Below are 12231 nucleotides of genomic sequence, written 5' to 3'. Positions count from 1 at the left end.
TGTCTATTCCCCAGTCATCCATTGAGGTATTATATGTGGAAGGTGACAACATGTCTATTCCCCAGTCATCCATTGAAGTACTATATGTGGAAGGTGACAACATTTCTATTCCTCGGACACCATTTGAGGTACTATATGTGGAAGGTGACAACATGTCTATTCCCCAGTCATCCATTGAGGTACTATATGTGGAAGATGACAACATTTCTATTCCTCGGTCACCATTTGAGGTACTATATGTGGAAGGTGACAACATGTATATTCCCCAGTCATCCATTGAGGTACTATATGTGGAAGGTGACAACATTTCTATTCCTCGGTCACCATTTGAGGTACTATATGTGGAAGGTGACAACATGTCTATTCCCCAGTCATCCATTGAGGTACTATATGTGGAAGGTGACAACATGTCTATTCCCCAGTCATCCATTGAGGTACTATATGTGGAAGGTGACAACATGTCTATTCCCCAGTCATCCATTGAGGTACTATATGTGGAAGGTGACAACATGTCTATTCCCCAGTCATCCATTGAGGTACTATATGTGGAAGGTGACAACATGTCTATTCCCCAGTCATCCATTGAGGTACTATATGTGGAAGATGACAACATTTCTATTCCTCGGTCACCATTTGAGGTACTATATGTGGAAGGTGACAACATGTCTATTCCCCAGTCATCCATTGAGGTACTATATGTGGAAGGTGACAACATGTCTATTCCCCAGTCATCCATTGAGGTACTATATGTGGAAGGTGACAACATTTCTATTCCTCGGTCACCATTTGAGGTACTATATGTGGAAGGTGACAACATGTCTATTCCCCAGTCATCCATTGAGGTACTATATGTGGAAGGTGACAACATGTCTATTCCCCAGTCATCATTTGAGGTACTATATGTGGAAGGTGACAACATGTCTATTCCCCAGTCATCCATTGAGGTACTATATGTGGAAGGTGACAACATTTCTATTCCTCGGACACCATTTGAGGTACTATATGTGGAAGGTGACAACATGTCTATTCCCCAGTCATCCATTGAGGTACTATATGTGGAAGATGACAACATTTCTATTCCTCGGTCACCATTTGAGGTACTATATGTGGAAGGTGACAACATGTCTATTCCCCAGTCATCCATTGAGGTACTATATGTGGAAGGTGACAACATGTCTATTCCCCAGTCATCCATTGAGGTACTATATGTGGAAGGTGACAACATGTCTATTCCCCAGTCATCCATTGAGGTATTATATGTGGAAGGTGACAACATTTCTATTCCCCAGTCATCCATTGAGGTACTATATGTGGAAGATGACAACATTTCTATTCCTCGGTCACCATTTGAGGTACTATATGTGGAAGGTGACAACATGTCTATTCCCCAGTCATCCATTGAGGTACTATATGTGGAAGGTGACAACATGTCTATTCCCCAGTCATCCATTGAGGTACTATATGTGGAAGGTGACAACATGTCTATTCCCCAGTCATCCATTGAGGTACTATATGTGGAAGATGACAACATTTCTATTCCTCGGTCACCATTTGAGGTACTATATGTGGAAGGTGACAACATGTCTATTCCCCAGTCATCCATTGAGGTACTATATGTGGAAGGTGACAACATGTCTATTCCCCAGTCATCCATTGAGGTATTATATGTGGAAGGTGACAACATGTCTATTCCCCAGTCATCCATTGAAGTACTATATGTGGAAGGTGACAACATTTCTATTCCTCGGACACCATTTGAGGTACTATATGTGGAAGGTGACAACATGTCTATTCCCCAGTCATCCATTGAGGTACTATATGTGGAAGATGACAACATTTCTATTCCTCGGTCACCATTTGAGGTACTATATGTGGAAGGTGACAACATGTATATTCCCCAGTCATCCATTGAGGTACTATATGTGGAAGGTGACAACATTTCTATTCCTCGGTCACCATTTGAGGTACTATATGTGGAAGGTGACAACATGTCTATTCCCCAGTCATCCATTGAGGTACTATATGTGGAAGGTGACAACATGTCTATTCCCCAGTCATCCATTGAGGTACTATATGTGGAAGGTGACAACATGTCTATTCCCCAGTCATCCATTGAGGTACTATATGTGGAAGGTGACAACATGTCTATTCCCCAGTCATCCATTGAGGTACTATATGTGGAAGGTGACAACATGTCTATTCCCCAGTCATCCATTGAGGTACTATATGTGGAAGATGACAACATTTCTATTCCTCGGTCACCATTTGAGGTACTATATGTGGAAGGTGACAACATGTCTATTCCCCAGTCATCCATTGAGGTACTATATGTGGAAGGTGACAACATGTCTATTCCCCAGTCATCCATTGAGGTACTATATGTGGAAGGTGACAACATGTCTATTCCCCAGTCATCCATTGAGGTACTATATGTGGAAGGTGACAACATGTCTATTCCCCAGTCATCCATTGAGGTACTATATGTGGAAGGTGACAACATGTCTATTCCCCAGTCATCCATTGAGGTACTATATGTGGAAGGTGACAACATGTCTATTCCCCAGTCATCCATTGAGGTACTATATGTGGAAGATGACAACATTTCTATTCCTCGGTCACCATTTGAGGTACTATATGTGGAAGATGACAACATGTCTATTCCACAGTCATCCATTGAGGTACTATATGTGGAAGGTGACAACATGTCTATTCCACAGTCATCCATTGAGGTACTATATGTGGAAGGTGACAACATGTCTATTCCCCAGTCATCCATTGAGGTACTATAGGTGGAAGGTGACAACATTTATATTCCCCAGTCACCATTTGAGGTACTATATGTGGAAGGTATGTAAGAAACAACCATTTGTCAGGGAAATCTTGATTTGAAACATAAGCCTTGGAATATCGTATAAAAGCTCGGAACAATATACTCCAATATGCTGGCGCTAATAGAATTCAGCTACAGAGAAATTGAAAGTTCACAGTGGTATAATGAAATCACCTGTTTTGTCGTAAGGTTTAGATCTCAACCGATCCTGATTGTCAATATTCTATAGAAATGAATCAGAATATGACTTAAGTGTGTCTATGGTATCCTTCGTTTTAATTTTTTAATTCATGCAGACCCTTCAAAGACAAGAAAAATCATCTTGCAAAAGATCTGTAGTTTCACTTTCAGGTATATTGAATATATTCTGTCACTCAATAAGCCACATTTCAATGTGTGCTCACATCTATATCCCAGTGAATTAAATATTAAGGAAACTAACAACAGAAGGATTAGTTCATATCTTGATTTTTACTCGATATTGACAAACATGGAAGACTTCAAACGAGAATCGATGACAAACATTATGATTTCAACTTTCAAATTATTAACTTCCCTGGGCATTGCTCAGCAGTAATATATCCTCTGCTCCATCGTATGGCGTTTACATATCTCAGTTAATACGTACGCCCGTTCATGATTACAATATACTGATTTTATTATCCGGGGTTTGGTCCTTACACAAAAACGGCTCCAACAGAGATATGAGGAAGAACGACTGGAATCGACACTTACATCAGTTTTACGTCATCATCACAAATAAGTTAACCGATACAATGAGTCGGTTTCATAACTAACTAGCGACATGTTTTGGTCTTGGATCTTTAAATACCAATAATTACATTGCATGCAAGTTTCATTATGATACGTTATTTTGATTGGCTAACAACAATCTCGTGTCATTCTGAAATTAACCTTCATTTCAAAATGAAATGTAACATTCGTGATGACACGACCTCCCACAATAAAGTGCGCAGGTAAATATAAGAAAACTTGATAGAAATCGTGTTTTCATGATCCTAGCTAAATAAATGTAATTATAAGTATTGAATGCTTCTTTTAGTAATTTTATAGGGTTGTAAAAGCGTTGACCGTGCGCACATTTTTAGAAAAAAGCGCTTCCGCGCTTCATACAAAATGTACTTCTGTCAACGCTTTTACACCCCAATGAATTTACAAAAAGAAGCATTAAATTCTTAAGTATTTTAGTCGTCTGATCTGTTATTTTACCGATTGTGTCCTGTTATCTATTGTGACATTCTGACTGAGTGTGATTTGCATGGCGGGTAATACATGCAGAGCAGGAGACGCTTATCTCATTGATGCACCAGGTCTTGCTCCTTTTGGAGTTCATGCAATTTCCTAATTTTCTATTTGTTAGGTTGATTTGTTTCTTCCTAATAGATATACGAGACTTGCACATCGGTAGACTGTCCTTAATTTAAAGGAACTAGAACACGCTCGCGACATCGTGGGTCCGTGGCTGAATTATATACCAACGCCTTATTTTTAGCCTGGATTTTTAGTATTCGTATTCTCATCTGATAAAGTAATGCTGATTATAAGGTGCACAGTTTTCTCTGCTTTTAAAACCTTTCTGTTTGAACCTGTTGACCCGGCACTTGTTAATTATTGGTAATATTAATTATGTGGAAAACAAAAGGGCGTGGAATGTTGTAATTTTATGATCAACACCAGTGTATATAAATTCGTCGTTTTTACGTCATGCCGGCTAACAAATTGGAAAGTAGCTATGCTTTATTTTATGCCTGGATTTTTAGTATTCGTATTGTCATTTGATAAAGCCATGTTGATTATAAGGTGCACAGTTTTTTTCTGCCTTCAAAATCTTTTTTTATACACAACAACCGGAAACTACATATGACATATACATGTGAATGATGTAATTTTTAATCAACACCATTGTGCTATATTAGTTATATATAAAGTTGAATTCTTTGATCCGTCGTGTTTACGTCATACCGGCTAACAAATTGGACCTCGTATTTTAGTAGTATAGATAGTTGCGATCAACATGGTCACCTAACTTTGACTTATTCCGTTAGAGGATATCATTTATAAAGCCGAACTTGACGTTAAGGAAAATTCCAGCTTCTTTTCTTTTTTTTGTGAAAAGTTCATGTTTGAAGCTAAAAATGCCTTATTATGATACTCTGCAGTTGGAAATATACTCATCATAGATACCGGGATTGACATTGACATTTTGTACACCAGAAGCTCGTTTCGTCTACTAAAGACTCGTCAGTGACGCTCGAATCAAAAGAGAAAAAATGACAAAATAAAGTGCGAAGTTGAAAACTACAAACGTCTGGTTACTTACGATATGTAAATCGACAGATTGTTTTTTTGTATGAGTAAGTCTAAGAAAAATAAACCACAATAGTATTATAATTTCATAATTTGTTTTTCTGTTATAATTTCATGTTATATTCTGTCTTAATGAAGAAATAAAATTCACATTCCGAATAACAAACAGCTAAAAAATGAAGTGCTAAAAATGCAAGGACACTTGATGTTTTTTTTTTTTTTTATTTCGTATATTAGAATGCTACAATCTGATAAAGGAAAGGCTTGCAGGTAGTACGGTAGTATTTCCTTGGGATAATGATTGCCTTTTTAGAAATTTCATCACTTTCTAACACTGCTTAGAAACCTACATACACAGTTAACTGAAGTACTTTCATTATAATATTCAAAAATAAATTTGAATGTTTATGATGACCGTTTACTTTTTCTGCTGTCTTTATAAACCTAAGGCCATTAGTGCCTTTATGTCTTTTATCATGCAGTGAATACATTTTTTTTTTAAATTCAGGTTCACCTGTGTGTAAAATTATTTCGTGTTTTTCTACACCTGATTCATCGCTCAGCTTGGGAAAGTATGTTCAGTAGATACTGTATTTCTGTCCAATCACAGTGTTCTGATACATTGACTTAAGTAGAGTACACAAAAGAGCAACCTAAATTCCAGGGGTCAATACTACCGTGCCACCTGTAAGCAAAGCGTAGACACAGGATCAGATCTAAGTTACTACGGACCGTCTACGACAATAGTCGCGTAGACTCAAGATTAGATCTAAGTTACTACGGACTGTCTACGGCAATAGTCGCGTAGACACAAGATCAGATCTAAGTTACAACGGGCCGTCTACGGCAATAGTCACGTAGATACATGATCAGATCGGGGTTACTACGAACCGTCTACGGCAATAGTCGCTATTATAAGTAGCACAACTGCGAAATAGTTGATAAATGAACATTTTAATAAGTGATGATCATTTATCAAGCTATCCATTGACCACCTATCCTTTAAAAATTTCTAGTGTTTGTTGGGTTTTTTTTAAAGGAAAGCCACTTAAATAATGGATAATTTTGTTTTTGTTTTCTTTCCGTCTTTTGCATTCTATGTAAGAGAAATAATTATTAACTAGATGTGTTTTAATTAGAACTAAATATTTTATTCCATAGAGGATATTGACACTTGACAGTTCTATTAAAAGGCAGCCATTTCTCATAATTATAATCAATTTCCTCAAAGAACACATCATCCGTAATATGAACTGAACAAAAAACCTCTTTTTCTATATAATAACATTATATAATTGCTGAAATAGTAAAGATGTGGCTTCTATTAGAATGATAAATCTCTACTCATCGTGTTATAACAAGGTTATTACTCAGTAGAAACACATTAACGGTCGATTATGGAACAAACATTTTCAAACGACTTGATATTGAAATAACATTAAATAAAAAGTAGAACAACTCTTGATGCAAACACATATCATTTCAGTGTTTGGAGAAATACTAAGAAAATAAATTATCCATGCACAAAAAATAAGACAAAACATAATTTATGATAATACCAATAATTGTATTTTTACGCGCTTATTGAATTAAAATATAATTTAATCTTCTAGTGTTGTTAGGATCCATTCTCATTGATATATATCCTACATGACATGCGCAAGCGAACATTTCCACGCACCTGCATTGTAAATCACTTACAACTCCTAAATTGTACTGTAAATATAATTTATTTGTACAATTTTTCTATATTATTGTTATTTAGCTGACAATTTTCTAAACAACATATCTATGTAGTGCATAGAACAAAGGTTTATTAGAATGAAGCATGGCATGATAACAAATAAGATAACTATCCAAAGACCTGATGACAATTTTATAAAAATTTTCGAAATACTAAGGATTTTCTCATCCCAAGCATAGATTACCGTTCTGGGCACAACTTTTTGGAATTTTGGGTCCTCAATGCTCTTCAACTTTGTACTTGTTTGGCTTTATAACTATTTTGATCTGAGCGTCACTGACAAGTCTTATGTAGACGAAACGCGCGTCTGACGTATTATTGTAGTGTCCGTTACGTTTTGCTAACGTTTAAGTTACTGACAGAAAGGGAAAAAATAAGAGGGTTGAAATGATGTTTTGGTCGAACGTAGATTTCACTCGACTTTCAGCTTTTTAGACTCTCTCTTCCATCAATGGCCAATAGATATGTTAGTCCCAGCTTCAATACACCCCTTGACAAAGACTGGTTAAGAAGAAATGTTGGATCACTATTTGCTGTCTTTAATTTTATAATTTTTTGTTTTTTGTGTGAAAATTCGTTTTACCTTTTAAAGCTTGAGATTCTTTTGTTGACTTGTTCTAAATTTTTATGATATTAAACAGTTGTTTTAATACACGGAATATTGACAGTTTATAGTTTGTTGATTGATGAGGAATACAATGGATATCGTCTTTGGGTTTGCTAAGGAAACTTTAATTGACTGATATGAATACCGCTGCTGAAGTTCAACCAATTGATTTTACTATTAAAATTGGTCAGACCGGATGTAGTTTATTGAATTGAAATCTAAAACGCAATAACGACGGCGTCATGATTCTTGGTTGAAACAAATCAGATAAAACAAAGTAGATACGGGATATTGTATGAAATTCAAACTATAACTTTATTTAGTATTTTATATCATAAGCACTTTTTTTCATGGTTCACTGTCCTAGACAGACAAAAAAAAATTGTAGACTAATATGAACTTGATGATAGCGAAAAACAGAATTGTATATATAATGCAAAATCGTGCCATGCTTAAATGTCAGCAAATGCAAATTGTGCCAGAAATGCCTGTCATCGACATAAAATAAAACAAAAACTGTAGTTAGTATAGTAACCTCAGTGTATCATTATCTAAGATATACAAGCCGACATGACATGCTGTCATTATTTTATTCAATTTTTTTTTATAAAACCTTGACGTGATCAAACTATTGTATCTGACATATATACATATACAAATTTGTAAAATGAAAAGAAAAGCCATGCATTGTGTACCTTATTTTGATAAACTGCAAATATGATTTTTGAGATTATTGATATCTCTCTGAAATTCATGAAAAAAACTAGCAAAGATTTTTATTTTATGAAATTTATAGTTAATTTAATGTGATTAATGTCTATAACAGCTCAACCAAAGTACGTCTATTTTATGTCTTATAGGACACTCGGTGGAATTAGTGATCATGCCATAAATAAAGCTCTAAATAAGTTTAACCCCACCTCACGTTCATTTGCCGGTTCTATGTAAGGAACCATGTCATTTTAGTATAAAAGAAATAAGGAGATGTGGTATGATTGCCAATAAGACAACTATCCACCAAAGTTCAAATGAATTGGCAACCGTAACAACAATGAGAAAATCCCACATCGTATAGTCGGCTATAAAAGGTCCCGATATGAAAAGTATGAAACAATTCAACTGAGAAAACTAACGGCCTAATTAATAACGAAACAATTAACGAAAAACAAATATGACAGACATGAACCAACGACAACCACTGAAATACTTGGGACGGGTACATAAAGAATGTGGCAGGTTGGTATAGTTCGCTTATAATGATGACAGATAAAAAAAGGAAAACAACGCTTTATAAATTGCATGCGTCCGAAGCGCTTTTCTGGATTTATCTTCATCAGAAATGCTCAAAGCCGAAAATTTGAAAGCCAAGGATGTATAAGAACCGAAACAGTTGAAGAACTATATGACCAAAAAGGACCTAAAAAATAGCCAAATCCATCGAAAGTCAACTTTGCCAGAGGCAATTGAAACCTTAGTTTCTTTACAATTACAAAATTTATAAACGGACAATTTTAGAACGATTTGTTATAAATCATGTCAGTTCCAAAGTACTGACTACTGAACTGATGATAGTTACCCTCAGGGAGTGATATTCCACAAGCAGAGCTATCGATCCAGTACTGGTAGTCTTTGTCAATATTCATATCTTTGTTATATGTAATACTTCTTTGATGTGACATATATTGTATAGAAACTTGTTTTGAAAGACGGTGTTACTCTTCGTTCTTCTTTTTTAGGAGTTTTGGTTCCTGTCACATTGAATAAGATAAGATAAGATAAGATAAGATAAGATAAGATAAGATAAGATAAGATAAGATAAGATATGATAAGATAAGTTAAGATCTGTTTATTCCAATTAAAGGGCCCATGAAGAGCAAAGTAATTTATTACAATGATTTAGATAATTGACACAATAATTTTGATAATCATATATAAATATGAATATAATCATCTCAATTCTAAGATCTTAAACCACAGGCATATCAGAGCCATACGCATATTAGTAAAAAAACATAACAATTAACCGGTAAAATATTCTCAATGGGTTACATATAAACATATCTGTACTATATTGATAGTTTTTTTAGTTCAAAACATTTATTAATAAAAATTGCAATTATTTTCAATACCTCTAGGTTTTCTTGAATAAAAAGCCAAGTAAACTTGGCACTTGTGTTTAACATTTCGAAATTTTTACAACTTATCTAAATTTTATCATATAATTACACTTTTCTCAAGATATTATAAAGGGGACATTGACATATAAAATGTTCTTCGTCTTCAACTTTATCCAACGTGCATTTTTTACATATTATCTATGTGATTTATCTACATAGTTTTTTTAATATCTATCCGTCTCTATTTTTAGGGGTGTGCACTTATTCTGATCTTGCACTGTGCTTGTCTATCTTTAAATTCTTTGAATATTTTTAAAAATAAGAAGATGTGGTATAATTGCCAATGAGACAACTCTCCACCAGAGACTAAATGACATAGAATTTAACAACTATAGGTCCTTCAACAATGAGCAAAACCCATACCGCGTAGTCAGCTATAAAAGGCCTAGAAATGACAAACGTAAAACAATTCAAACGAGAAAACAGTATACCTAGATATAAGAAGATGTGGTATGAGTGCCAATGAGACAACTCTCCATCCAAGTCAAAATTTATAAAACTAAACCATTATAGGTCAAAGTACGGTCTTCAACACGGAGCCTTGGCTCACACCGAACAGTAAGCAATACCTGTATGGTATTGGGCTAGATAATCATGATGTGAATTTTTTTAGTTTCTAAATTCCATGTTTAGTATTATAAATACCTGTATAAATGTAAATTAAAATATCATTAAATGTCTGTTTGTGAAGTGAAATGCGAACTATATGTTTGCTGATCAATATGTTTGAATTGGTAAACCCCGTATCTCTTTCCATTCCTAGTCTATTCTGGTGAATATATTTTTATTTAATACAATCTGTATTCCTTTTTATTCATAGTCTATTCTGAATTTTATACAAATAGTTTTACAGTTATCGATTGGTGAACATATTTTCTCTATCATTTCATTACAAAATCTAAATTGTGTAAATTAAATTATCCACGAACTCTATAAGGAGGCATTAACATCTACTGGAACTTCGTATGAATTCTTTTGACAATTAAAGGGAATTCATATTAGAACCGTTCGTTTCATTTGATTTAATAAGCTAGTTCTAATCTAATCATGCGTTAGAGGAATTTTAGGTCTTTTTAACAAAAAACCCATCAGCGATTTGCATTCATTATTTGTGACAGAATTTCACTCTTGAATATTGTATCCAATAATACAAGCGGGTTGACACAGATTTAAATAGCAGGTGTAGATAGTATGTGAAATATAAATAAGTAGATATACCAAAAACTACAAAATAGAATATAAATATAATTCCATGCAGAGGACATAACACGCACGAGACTTAAAAGAAACGTTTACATCTGCGTCATTTTCCTACATTTGACTCTTTACTGACTTAACCACTGAGTAATACGATTATTTCTCATAATAAGCGGTATCAGCTTACCCTTCCGGAACACCTGTATATGATGCCAAGAGGTATCAGCTTATTCTTTATGAGAACCTTATCTGATGCCAAGCGATATCAGCTTACCTTCCCCGAGGACTAGAATCTGATGTCAAGCGGTTTAAGCTTACCCTTCTGGAGCATTTGTGTCTGATGCCAATCGGTATGAGATTATCCTTCCGGAGCACCTGTGTCTGCTGGTGAGCGGTATCTGCTTACTATTCCGGAGCACCTGTGTCTGATGGTGAGCGGCATTTGCTTACCCTTCCGGACCATTTGTATCTGATGCAAAGCGGTATCAGCTTACCTGTAACTGATTTCACTCCCCGCTATTTTGAACAGTCTAAAGTTTGGTGTGTATGGAATTTTGTTGTTGTTTATTTGTTTTACATTTCGTCTGTTTGTCCTTGTATAGTCTTCCTTTTTTTCGACGTTTTGTTGTCAATTGCTACCTAGTGATTATAAGTGTTTTAAAATCAAAATTGTATTTTAGATAATGGATATACCTACGGAAAACAAAACAAAATTACCCATGTAATGTTTTGTAGACTATCTATCATAGATCAATTGTTTTTAATACATCCTCGGAAGAGAACAATACATACATGTTGTTCGGTGTCAGCCAAGGCTCCGTGTTGAAGACCGTACTTTGACCTATAATGGTTTCACGGGGGGGGGGGGGGGGGGTCTTTTCCTATATGAAGGTATATACATATGTGCCGCTGGAATGGGTCCCTTTTTTGATACGTCAAATATATCAATGGGGTGCAATTTTACCGAGGAAATATATCAATAGGTAGTAATTGACCAATTGTGATATATAATGAGCTGATAAATATATGAATGGGTTATGATTTTGCTGTGAAATATATGTTTAGGTAGGGATTTCACAATTATTCAATATATGAATGGGGCGTGTTTTTTAAATCCCAGCTGCACGACTGTACCTAAAATCCCATGTTGAGACCCCCCCCGTGAATGGTTTACTTTTATACATTTTGACTTGGATGGAGTGTTGTCTCATTGGCACTCATACCACATCTTCTTATATCTATTTGTATATGAGAATATGATGATATTTTTGAAATAAAATCTTACAACATAGAATTTGAATATGGTAGAGGACAGTAACGATTTTTCCAAAATCTCCATCAATCAACC

The sequence above is a fragment of the Mytilus californianus genome, unplaced genomic scaffold, assembly GCF_021869535.1.
Source record: "Mytilus californianus isolate M0D057914Y unplaced genomic scaffold, xbMytCali1.0.p SCAF_8, whole genome shotgun sequence".
NCBI lineage: Eukaryota > Metazoa > Mollusca > Bivalvia > Mytilida > Mytilidae > Mytilus > Mytilus californianus.
The sequence above is the reverse complement of the archived record's forward strand: the minus strand, read 5'-3'. Positions refer to the sequence as shown.